The 13,211-nt window shown below is 41.9% G+C and overlaps 1 pseudogene across 1 annotated transcript; it reads right to left on the bottom strand.

Annotated features, from left to right (window-relative positions):
- Positions 1–7,849: 7,849 nt before the first annotated feature.
- On the bottom strand, positions 7,850–8,183 carry LOC308241692 (non-histone chromosomal protein HMG-14-like; annotated as a pseudogene). The gene has a single exon. The product of its transcript is annotated as a non-histone chromosomal protein HMG-14-like (transcript).
- Between the last annotated feature and the right edge of the window lie 5,028 nt (positions 8,184–13,211).

Genomic DNA, 13,211 nt, shown 5'->3' with positions numbered 1-13,211 from the left:
AACCTTGGCAAACATCTGTTTTCTGGCTATTGGGGTAAGTGCTCAGGTGTCCTGAGTTTCAGATGTTTTATCACATTATACATCAGGAAGACATGTTCTTTGACCTGGAGAGCAAGGATAGAGGTTCCCGATGCATTCAGCGCCAATAATAGAATGCTTGATTAACAGCGGGTTAATCAATAAAGATGTTTAATTATCTCACTAAACAAGAAGCCCACAGTTGCTATAGCTGCCCACCTATATCATGAATAGCTGCCCAAGCTATTTCTTTCACTGCCACCTTCAATGGAAGATTTTCGCGTGCCTTTAGGCTTATGTCTCTCCCCACCTCCCCCCACCCCCACCACCACCATTGGCACAAGAATGGCGGCTGCAGCTCCACAAAACTGCAGCCCAAGCCTGCAGAAAGGGGCAGGGGCCACCAGCGTCGTCCTCCCATGGCTGTCGTTCCACCCAGGAGGAAAGTCTTTGACGGGGTTCTCCAGCAGATTTCCCCTAAAACCTCACGAGCCAGAACTGAATCAGATGCCTATGTCTAGCCAATTACTGGCAAAGCCACTTATGATTCATCCCCTTGGACTGGGGTAGACGCCCAGCTTTCATGAGATCAAGGGATTTCTACTCACCTTCTGAATAAAACCAGAGTTCTCTTTGGCAGAGAAGACAGAGGGCATGATGGGTGAACACACAGTGAACAAAGTCTGCCACCTTCACCAGAGCTAAGGGTCCCTGCCAGTGCGGCTCCTTTAAAGGCTGCTGCCTGCGTCTTCCTGTGCTGCAGCAGCCCCTGACCCTGGCCTTCATTTACAACTCTTCCCTTTCCCCACTTCTTAAAAGTATTGTTCCTGCATAATGGATCTGATTTATGCAGGAGAGGTAACTGAAAACTCTGATCAGCCAACCCTTATGCAGAGAAAACGCCTTGGCCATACCCCATAAAATTGGTGAATGAATGTGCTTTTGTATGTTTTTAAGTTTAAAAACTGTTAAAGTTAGGAGTCATTTTTACAACTCCCCTTCTTTACTAAATTGGCTAAAAATGAACCAACCAATCTCTAGATAGCTGCTTTTAGATAACAGGGCTCCTTATATTATAAACTTTAGGGTTTTTCTGTTTGTGTGTGTTTGTGTTTAGGGTTGTTTTTTTTTTTGTTTTGGGGGTTTTTTTGCCCTAAATTCCCTCCTGCAGCAATTTTCAATCTTTTTTATCTCATGGCACACCAAAAAATATATTTTTTGCCGATCTGACAAAACAAATAGGTATCATTTTTATTCCTTCACACTGGAAGGCTATTGTTGTGTTAGCTGTTGCTTTTTTTTTCACTTTGACAATCTAAGGCAGGGGTGGGCAAACTTTTTGACTCGAGGGCCACAATGGGTTCTTAAACTGGACCGGAGGGCCGGAACAAAAGCATGGATGGAGTGTTTGTGTGAACTAATATAAATTCAAAGTAAAGGAGCAGAGGGGAGAGCAAGAGAACCGGATAGAACAGCCGGATCTGGCCCGCGGGCAGTAGTTTGCCCACGGCTGATAAGGGAAAAGAGGTCCATGCCCCTGACTAAATAGTCAGGTATTACATGTTTTAAAAATTCTTGTGGCGCATTGCGTGAAAACCGCTGTCCTGCCCATGTTTTCCTGTAATGTTTTATTTTTTTTTATTTTTTTTTAAATAAATCTTTATTCAGATTATTACAATTATTTCTCCTTTTTCCCCCCATAGCTCCCCTCCACCCATTTCCCACCCCACCTTCTGCCCTTACCTTCCCCCCACTGTCCTCATCCATAGGTGTATGATTTTTGTCCCTTCTCTTCATGAACCCCCCATACCCCTTTCCCCCTGAGAATTATCAGTCCACTCCCTTTCTATGCCCCTGATTCTATTATATTCACCAGATTATTCTGTTCCTCAGGTTTTTAATTCACTTGATTTTTAGGTTCACTTGTTGATAGATATGTATTTGTTGTTCATAATTTTTCTCTTTACTTTTTTCTTCTTCCTCTTCTTTAAGAATACCTTTCAGCATTTCATATAATACTGGTTTGGTGGTGATGAACTCCTTCAGCTTTTTCTTATCTGTGAAGCTCTTTATCTGCCCTTCAATTCTGAATGATAGCTTTGCTGGGTAGAGTAATCTTGGTTGTAGGTTCTTGCTATTCATCACATTGAAAATTTCTTGCCACTCCCGTCTGGCCTGCATAGTTTCTGTTGAGAAGTCAGCTGACAGTCGTATGGGTGCTCCCTTGTAGGTAATTAACTGTTTTTCTCTTGCTGCTTTTAATATTCTCTCTTTGTCTTTTGCTCTTGGCATTTTAATTATGATGTGTCTTGGTGTGGTCCTCTTTGGATTCCTTTTGTTTGGGGTTCTGTGCACTTCCTGGACTTGTAAGTCTATTTCTTTCACCAGGTGGGGGAAGTTTTCGGTCATTATTTCTTCAAATATGTTTTCAGTATCTTGCTCTCTCTCTTCTTCTGGCACCCCCATAATTCTGATGTTGGTACGCTTGAAGTTGTCCCAGAGTCTTCTTACATTATCTTCAACTTTTTGGATTTTTTTTTTTTGCTTTTTGCTTTTTCGGTTGAGTGTTTTTTGCTTCTTTGTATTTCAATTCTTTGACTTGATTCTTGTGTTCCTCTATTCTGTTTCTGGGTCTCTGTATAATATTTTTTATTTCAGTCAGTGTATGTTTAATTTCTAGTTGGTCCTTTTTCATATCTTCGAGGGTCTCGTTATATTTATCGGCCTTTTCTAGGATATTCTTAAAAAGTCTTATAACCGTGGTTTTGAATTCTATATCCAGTCGTTTGTTTTCCTCCATTTCTTTCGTTTGTGATCTGATTCTTTGACCCCGCATTTTCATTGATTCCCTGAGTTGGTAAGGTAGATATTTGTGCTAGGTTTCTAATATGGCCCAGTGGGTCTGCCTCCCCAGTTAACCTGAGGTGGACACTCTTGGTGCACCCCTTTGTGGACTGTGTGTACAGCCTTGTTGTAATTAAGTCTTTATTGTTGTTGGTATCACTGGGAAGAATTGACCTCCGGGCCAGTTGGCTGTAAGGATCAGCTGTGTCTATGCTGGGAGAAGTTCGGTGCTGGAGACAGCCTTATAGGATTAGACTTGCCAAATTGCAATAGCCTCTGTGCTCAGCTTGGATGGTGTGGAGTCTCAGTCTTGGCTTCCTGTCAGCCTTGCCCTTGCGCGCACGTGCGCTTTCAGTCCTCCGCCTTCCCCAGCTCGAGTCTCCGCCTGAGAGTCCAGACTCCCCCCACAAGAGCGTGGGTCCCCAGGGGCTCGCCTGGAACTGGGGTTCACTGCAGTCAGAACTGGGGCTCAGTGCCGTCAGGAGCCTCTGACTCCCTTCCACTAGGGAAAGCCTGTGGCAACTTCCGCAGCCTTTGTGCGCACTGGCTCGCGCGCGCGTGCGCACTTTCAGTCCTCCGCCTTCCCCGGCTCCCGAGTCTCCGCCCAAGAGTCCAGACTCCCCCCACAAGAGCGTGGGTCCCCAGGGGCTCGGCTGGAACTGGGGTTCACTGCAGTCAGAACTGGGGCTCAGTGCAGTCAGGATCCTCTGACTCCCTTCCACTAGGGAAAGCCTGTGGCAACCTCCGCAGCCTTTGTGCGCACTGGCCTGCGTGCGCCTTCAGACTTCTGCCTTTCCCAGCTCGAGTCTCCACCCGAGAGTCCAGACTCCCCCCGTAAGAGCGTGGGTCCCCAGGGGTTCGCCCGGAACTGGGGTTCAGTGCAGTCAGAACTGGGGTTCAGTGTGGTCGGGGGCTCCCTTCCCCCTTCCGCCAGAGAAAGTCAGCCAGGCTCTCAGCCACCCTTCCTCTCTGCGTGCACAAAGCCCCTTTGCCGTACCTCCAATTCTCTGTGAGCTTTTCTCTTTCCTTCTAGTTGTAGAATTTTCACTCAGCCAGCTTTCCTGTGGTTCTGGATGGTGTCCGTTCTGTCTTTTAGTTGTAGTTTTGAAATTGTTGTGCGAGGCAGCAGTTTAGGTGTTTACCTATGCCGCCATCTTGGTTTCTCCTTTCCTGTAATGTTTTAATTGTAGATCCAATTGCTTTGCTACTCAGGTTCTTTTGGGGTTGGTGCTACTGGCGTAATCTCTCAGTTCTCCTGGGCTTGGTAATCTAGTGTAGCTCCCTACTTGAGCTATTTGGGTTCTCTTGATGTAGGCCTGCGAGCTTGAGAGGCACAACTGCGGTGTCTAGAAGTCCGCCGCCATGGAGGGGAGTGTCCCAATTTTTGCTGTCTTGCACTTTTGAAATCACACTGGATTGAAATCTAGTGGTTGGAGCTCATGCCTTAAACAAGCCTGTGCCTGGAATGCTAGAACTGTGCATTCCATACGGTAGCTACTAGTCACACATAAAGCTACTGAGCATTTGAAATGTGGCTAATGAGACTGAGGAACTGAATTAATTGTATGAAGTTTTAATTAATTTAAAATTTTAAACCTGATTCAGTTATTGGAAAACTTTTAAGTATGCTTGAAACAATTCAGGTATGGCAATCTACTTTTCCCTGCAAATTTTATTGTGGGGAAGCATGGGACTTGGTTGGAAGGTCTGTAAGGAGGAATTTCTGAAAGGTGGGAGGCCTCTGGGGGACCTTGCTGAAGGCGGCAGCCCCTGCTTGACTTTTCCAAATAAGTCTGCGCCCCCTCCCCACCCCCCGGGTGTTTTACTAGAATCTTTATGTTTAGACTTCGAAACATCCTTGTTTGAAAGAAACTACAGATGCAGGTGCTTTCGCAAGGATGCTTATCCTGTTGATAGTATCTAATAGTTAATTTTAGTTCAAGCTGTAGCTGTTGTGACAATAAAAGCTGAAGGAGGCAGGTGAACAGGGCTTTTTGCTCCTAAAGCAAAACAGCCCCTTAGCCTCTCTTTCACAGAAATGTGTGTCAGAGTAATCTGTTCATCCGTCGCTCAGGGTCTGCAGGTCAGCCCCGGCATTTTATGAAATCTAGATATAGACTATTTCTGATGAAATCTTAGCATCTGAGTTTAGGTGTGCCATAAGTGTAAAAGACAGGATTTTGAAGACTTAGCATGGAAAAAGAGTGTAAACAAAAAAATCTCAAGCCCTAACCGGTTTTGCTCAGTGGATAGAGCGTAGGCCTGCGGACTCAAGGGTCCCAGGTTCGATTCCGGTCAAGGGCATGTACCTGGGTTGCGGGCACATCCCCAGTAGGGGGCGTGCAGGAGGCAGCTGATCGATGTCTCTCTCTCATCAATGTTTCTAACTCTCTATCCCTCTTTCTTCCTCTCTGTAAAAAATCAATAAAATATATTTTTTAAAAAATCTCAAATAAGTTTTTATATTGCTTACATAATGCAAAGGTAATATTTGGAACATATTGGGTTAAGTGAAATATGTTAAAAGTAATCTCACCTGTTTCTTTTTACTCTTTCAAAGTCACTGATAGAAAATCTTAAATTACCCGCGTGGCTTGCATTGCGTTTCTCTTGGACAGTGCTGAGCTGGTAAATAGTGAGCACTCAAATGCTCACTGACTGAATGAATGCATGAGCTCAGTGACTTGACCAAGGTCACTTAGAAAAGCCGAGTCTCGGGTGCCCTTGATCCCCACTCCCTCTTTCTTTCCACCATGCCTGTAGTCTCCTCTGTGCCACACTGTGCTTCCTGGTCACGTTCTCATGTCCACCTGCAGGACAGAGACTTTCCCCAGGGAGGTGAGCTTTGCTCTCTGAGGGGAGGGAAGAGCATCTGGGTTGAGGTTCTATAAAGGCAGAGGCTAAGAGAAAACGGAGCCCTTTCTGGAGGCGAGAAGGGAGTGATTTAGGATGCCAACTCTCAGAGGGCACTTGTGTTTCATATTTTACCGTTTCTGGGTGTCTTTCCTGAGCTCTCCAGTCATTTCATTGTACGTTCTCATTCTGAAAGTTCTTTCAGTAAAAGGGTGGTTTTACACTTCTGGGCAGATTTCTTGCTATTCCCAGGGCTCTGGTGACACAAAACAGACAGGAGTAACGTAGGCTGTGTGCGCACACTGGAGGAAAGGCGAGAAACGGGCCACCCACGCTGCTTGCTGCTCGCTGCTCGCCGGGGAGGCTTGGCACTCTGGTGGCTCAGAGAGCAATGCCTTTGTTAGACCCTGACCCAGAAGGCTTGCTGGAACTGCACTGAGACCATTCTCCAGACTGTAATCATTACAGAGCTGAGCCTCTCCCGGAAAACACGCACAAAGCCATCTGGGCCTGCGAATCACACGCTGCAGTGAAAGCACAGCCATTCCATATTTGCCGTTTTACGTCCTCCTGTTCACACTGAAAGTGTCTTCATTTATGAAGGATTTCATTCAATAGACATTCATTCAACAAATATTTATTGAATACCGTATTGCCGTGTGCCAAGCAATGGGAGTGCCCGAGATAACACATACTGATTTACTGGTCTGAACCAAACATAAATTACTTCCGTAGCTGAACTACAAGTACAATATGTCTAAACGTATCTGAACTATCAGAGGCGAAGAGCAGCACAGATAATAACTTTTAAGAGTATAAGCCAAAGCTGCATCTTTACAAAAATAGTATACTCGCCATCCTGGTTCAAAACTCGGGTTTCTCTGAACCAATTGTTTCATCTCTGCCAGTGGTATTAAAAATTTTGGTGTAACTCCATGAATCGATTTTAAGGAAATAATCAGATAAATGGTCAAAGCATTATACATATGGGTGGTCACTGCAGTGTTAGAGAGCAATACCATGGAAACCCTCTAAATGTTGAATAAGAGAGGTTTGAAAAAATTGGGGCCAGTCTACTGGTATATGATGGCAAATCATTATAAATCAAGTTCTAAAGAATATATAGTGATGTGAGGAAATGTTTTGCTTATATATTAAGATTTAAAACATACATAGTATATGTTGTCAATTTGGGGGAATAGCAACAAATGCAGAGAAAATAAGACTAGACAGCTATATAATCAATTAACAATGTATCTCCGGGGGTGAAATTGTGCATGCTTTTCAAGTTTTTCTTCTTTACACTGTATATTTTTTAAATGTTCTGCATAATTGATTACTATTTTTGTAATAAGAATAATTTTTTCTTTTATAATTGTGATTTTATTGATTGTTTTGAGGATAAGTACACAGACATTCAATTTCTACACAATTCTTAACGTACAAACCAAAAACCTAAAGAGTCGTGTAGTTGTGATTCCTTTCTAAACAGTTATTCCAGTGACTTTCCAGCTTAAAATCGGAAGGCTAATTTTCCTTCATTGATATCAGGTACCAATATCTTCAAATGTTGATACGCTGTTATATCAAAGTCCCACTAATTCACAATTTAATATCATATGCACTACATAATCTCATTTTCAATTTTTCACAGCACATTAACAAAGTTACTAGGAAAACTGGGCTGCCGCACAAAGATGTGACAGAGTGCACAAAACTCTGACAGCGAGAGCCAAGGTCAAGAAAACAATTCTACCAAAAATATGAGACTGGAAGTAACTGAAAATGTTCAGGACATAGTAAATGCACGACTGACTCCACATTGCCATTTAGTATGCTTTGCATTACAGGATATAAATACTATCCCCATCTATAGAATGTTAAGCTGCCACTAAAGACAATCAAAGTCTCCCATATTCAATATGTTGTTAACAACCAGCAAATTATCTTACCTTTATTTAAAAAAAAAAAAGCGTTTGCATTTTAAAAATAGGTTGGGGTACAATCCTACCCCTCTTAACAATATTTATAGAGCTATTAAAAACCTTGCATTTACGAAACAGTTGATAAAAAACATCCCTTCGGATTGTGCAAGAAGGAAGAAAGAACCCCTGACAGGACATGGTATATGATATTAATCAGACTTGACTTCTTGCTCTCCTGCTTCATCTGAGTCTGGACTCTCCTTGCTTTTAGTTTCTCCATTTTCTGCAGGTAGATAGGTATCTCCTCATTCTTTTCCTGGTTAGCCACTTCGACCTGTTTTCCCTTTGCTTCCCCACCCCAACACCCCCCCCCCTTTTTTTTTTTTTTGCACTTTTTTTGTCTGCAGATTTATCCTTTCCTGCTGCCTTTTTTGGCTTCGTTTCCACTTTTGCAGGAGCAGGTTTAGCTGACAACCTTGCAGATTTCCCCTTGAGCTTCTCCTTCAACACCCCCTTGGCGGAGCTAGCCTTCCTCGTGGACATTCTGAGCTGCTGGGGCCCGCGACGGGGGCAGTGGGAAAACCCCATAGTAAAATTTTAAAAGAGATCTGGTGCAGTGACATTACTCTCCTCTGTGGAATTATAAATTTTTTTTAAAACGAGTCACCCCCTAACATCTCTTCATTTCTTTAAATACTCACTCTGGGTCTTCACACCTAACTTTATTTAAAACTTTTGAACCAATTTGTAACATTGTGATAAATTATGTTTATGGCACATTGCAATTAAATCCATAAACTCACTTCCTGATATCACATGAGGTAATACTACTTACCTCCCCAGGCTACTGGGAAGACTGCATGATACAAAGAATGCAGGTGCTTGGCCCATAATGAACGTCTCTACTTGATTCCCTCCCCCTCTACCTAGATTTATTCCCTCACCACTCTCTGCTTTGCATATTGCTAATAAGTAATTAGTAATTATAATAAGTAATTCATTTCTTCTTTTTATAAGTAATTTATTTCTTCTTTTATTGTGGTAAAATATATATAGCATAAAATAACCACTTTAACCATTTTTAAGTGTACGGTTCTTGGTATTTAGTGCTTTCGCATCATTGGGCAACAATCACCATCATTTATCTCCAGGACTTTTCATATTCCCAACTGTAACTCTGCACCCCTTAAACACAAACTCCACATTCCTTTCTCTTCCCAGTCCCTGGCAACCCCCATTCTACTTTCTGCCTCAATGAATTTGATTACTCTAGACACCTCATATAAGCAGAATCAGACAATATTTGTCCTGTAACTGGCTTATTTCACTTAGCGTAATGTCTTCAAAGTCCATCCATGTTGTAGCACGTGTCAGAATTTCTTTCCTTTTTAAGTCTAATATTCCATTGTATGTGCCTAACACATTTCGTTTATTTATCTGTTGATGGACACTTAGGTTACTTCTACCTTTTGACTATTGTGAATAATACTGTTATGAGCATGGGTGTACAAATGTCTGCTTGAGCAATTATTTTCCTTGAAGTAGAGATGGCTGGATCATATGGTAGTTCTATTTTCAACTGTGCAAGGATCCTCCAAACTGTTTTTTGTTAGTGGCTGCACCAATTTACATTTTACAGTGTTGTTTTGTATTCACTTGTTTTCTCCTTAATTAAGTTATCATCTTGAGATCCAGGGCATCCACTTCTGAATTCCTCAGAGCAGCTAGAAAATTGCCTCAAGCATTGTAGATGCCCCATAAACACTTGAGGAATAAAAGTTTCTTTTTTTCCCTAGTTTTTAGAAGCTCATTTCCAATCTTGGTGTGCTCCTTCTTCTCTTCCCCATTCTTCCCTCAGCTCTCAGAGGCTGTGGTTTAGTGGACCTCTGCTAATCATTTCCTTATCTTTAATCATTTGTAACCTTTGGTCAGGGAGCTCCTTCTTTCCGTGCCACGCAGCTGTCAGGAGCATGCCACTGGAGTCAGAAAGACTGGCCTCAAGTCCTGGCTCTACCACTTACCATTTGTATGATCCTGGACAAGATTCTAACCCCTTCAAATGTTATTGCTGTATATCAGGACACTTCAAAACTTAGTTGCTTAAAACAATAATCATTTTTATTATTGCTATTTTATTCCAATCAGGGTGAAAGTTGTTCAGGTTCCTTCTAAAATTCACTTCTCTTTCTTTATTCCATAAAATCAGTAACATGCTAATCATCACCCAAGGAGTACTGGAATCAACACAAAAATCCCTATTCTCCCTGGCACAAGCCTGGGCTGGCCTCCCCGGGGAATCCTCAGGGCTTTCCAGTCTACATGCCTGCTTTCTGCTTCCCTCTTGAGGTGTGGCTCTTGGAGTGAAAGGTCACCACTGTCTCTGGAGTTCACTTTCAAAATGCCAAGAGCTTTCTGATATGTGTTTTTTGTGAAATCAGTATTGTGCTTCTGGAAAATTTTAATGCCTTCTCTCTTTGACATTTCATTACATACTTTCATGAAAGAAAAATAAAAAGCATAGGATAGCACAAAATGCACTATAACTCTGATATTCAAAGAAAATGTCATTTCTGTGCTGTTCTATCTTCCTCACCAAATCGTATTCATTGGTGAGTGGCAGAAAAGGTCTTCTCAAGAGTCAATCTGATTTAAAGAGTAGTTTAATCTGATCATTTAAACAGTTCCTTTTAGAGGGCATCATGACTCGGGTAAAATGCTCTGTCTCTTAGACAGTCTTTCCTCCTCCTGGTTTCCTCACTAAGATGATCTCTGGATGTTAAGGGTTGGGGGGTGCTGTGGCTATCGATGCTTCCTGGACTAATGGAAGAGCTAGAGTCCTTGGGGCCATATCCTATCACTCCTTTGATCTCCAGGGTAGTGCCCTACTCCACCTGCTTGCTGCTTGTCCTACAGACATTGGCAGCTGATGTCTGAGGCTGGTAACTAGTCATTTTATCACTCTGGTGGTAGCACTCCTGGTGGTGCTGCCGATCTGATTCCATGTCAACTGAGTTCCTGTGGGTGGTGTGGCACTCTGAGGCCTGGCCATGGCTCCCAGGCTATGCTAACTCAGGCAATCAGCTCTGTAGCCCTCTCTCCGGAACTTCATCCGAATACAGCAACCTCTCTGGCATTCTGCACAGCTCAGTCCTCAGCCCCTTCTGGATCCTGCCTCGCTCTGGTTGACCACACTGCCAGCACCATCACATCATCCTTCAGAAGTTTGCTCTCACAAATAATGCCTTGTGGGGCGGGGGGATGCTTTCCAGGAACAGATACACAGGAGTGGAACTGTGGGATTATAGGTTATATTTTAAGATGGTCCCTTATTTACCTCCAAAGTCACTATTACCAATTTATACTTTATTTTTGCATAGCCAGGTTAATTCTAAAGATTATCAAACTTTATCAAGTTGGCCAATCTGATGGCTGTGAAACAGATATTTTAATATTGCTAAGCATTTTTCTTGCTTATTGACCATATCTATTCTGTGAATTTCCTGTTCTTATCTTTGACTTCTTTTTCATCACTTTTTTCTTTTTTTTTTCTTATGGATTTATATATCTAAATGTCTAGTCAGCTTGGGCTGTCATAACAAAATACCTTCTATTGGGGGGTTTACACAGGATAAATCTATTTTCTCCCAGTTCTGGAGTTGGGAAAGACCAAGATCCAGGTGCCCACCAGATGGGTGTCTGGTGAGAGCTCTTCCCTGGAGTTGCAGACAGAGTCTTGCTGTGTCTTCACATGGCCTTTCCTTGATGTGTCCATGTGGAGAGTGAAAGACCTCCCTCTTATTCTCCTTATGAGGCCACCAACCCTATCCAACTATGATCATTTAACCTAACTACCCCCTCAAAGCTTTCTCTTCAAATAGCATCACCTTGGGGATTAGAGCTTCAGCATAGCAATTTTGGTGGAGACACAGTTCAGTCCATAGCACCAGGATACTCTCCTTTTGCATGTTGTTTAAGTTTGTATATGTGTGTTTGTGTGTATATATACATGTACATATATTGCATTTTCTCCTAAACCATAAATTGCCTTTTGATTTTGTTAATCATATCTTTGGTCATAGGGAAATTTTCAGTTTAGTTTAGTCAAATTTACTCACCTTTTCTTCTATGGCTTTTTATTTTTATGACTTATTTAAGAAGGCCTCTATACCCCAGAGGTCACAACCATACTATTTGTTCTTTCAGATTTTAGTAGAAAAACTTGCTTATAAGCCTTTTGATTCTGATGCCCTTTTCAGGGGCAGAAAGGAGGTACATTTTAAATTATTAGTTCAATTTCTTTAATGGTTGTTGAACAATTTTTTTTTTAATATTTTCCTTGAAAATCATTAATTTCATCTGGGTCTCAAATTCATTGGTGTAAAGTTGTTCACACCATTCTCTTTTAAATGTGTTCTTTATATATGTACATCTGTCCCTTTTCGTGACTGATATTGCCTAGCATTTTCTATTTTATATTAATTGTTCTAGCCAAGTATTTTTTACCTTAAAAAAGTGAACCTGTAGCCCTGGCCTGTGTTAGAGCATCAGCCTGTGCACCAAAGAGTCTCGGGTTTGATTCTGGTCTAGAGCATATACCTGGATTGCAGGTTCGCTCCCCAGCCCGAGTTGGGGCTCCTGCGGTGGCAGCCAGTAGCAATCAGTGGATGGATGTGTCTCTCTCGCGTGGATGTTTCTCTCTCTCTGCACCTCCCTCCCTCCCTTCTACTCTCTCTGAAAAGCAATGGGAAAAATATCCTCAGGTGAGGATTAACAACAACAATAAAAAGCAAATCCATGGTTTTAATTTTGCTGAGTTTTTTCTCTATCTCATTAATTTCTGTTTCTATACTAATTAATTCATTTCTTACTATTTACTTTGGCTTCATTTTTTCCTTTTCAATCATTCTTGTGATCTAATAAACAAATGCAAGGCTAGAGTTTTTTGTGTTGTTTTTTTTTTTCTGAAAATTGCTTTGGCCAAATCCCATTGGTTTTGATGTGTGCTATTTTCACTGTGGTTCAGTTCCAAGTAGTTTACTTCCTCTTTAAGCCAAGAGAGCTTCAGAAGTGTGTGTTTATATTTTAGAAGTATAGACTGTTTTTGGCTCCCTGATTGCTAATTTCTAAATTTATTGCATTCCAGTCGATGAATGTGGCCTGTATAATATCAGTTTTTTCAAATGTGTTGCTATTTCCTTTGGGCATAGAACAGAGCAAATTTGGTGAGCTCTGCATGTGTGCTTTCAATTTAAAAAAAAAAAAAAAGCTTAATATTGCATTATTTTTACCTTCTGGTATTGTCATAGCTCCTGATAGGCAATAATTTAGTTGCATTTAATAGCAAAACTATTAATGACTCATGTACTCAACAGATATTTAGTGAGTGCCCATATGTTCTAAGCACCGTCAGCTTTGGGGGATACAAAGGTGAGCAAAAACAGACATTACCTGCCCTTATGGGTTTATAGTCTAGTGGGAGAAGCAGACCAAATCACACAATCGCCTTAGTGAAACAATGGGCCGAAGAAAAAGAATGCATACTACAAATGACCCTGTCCCAGAGAAAACAGA

Source organism: Plecotus auritus, assembly GCF_963455305.1.
Source record: "Plecotus auritus genome assembly, chromosome: 2".
NCBI lineage: Eukaryota > Metazoa > Chordata > Mammalia > Chiroptera > Vespertilionidae > Plecotus > Plecotus auritus.
The sequence above is the reverse complement of the archived record's forward strand: the minus strand, read 5'-3'. Positions and strand labels throughout refer to the sequence as shown.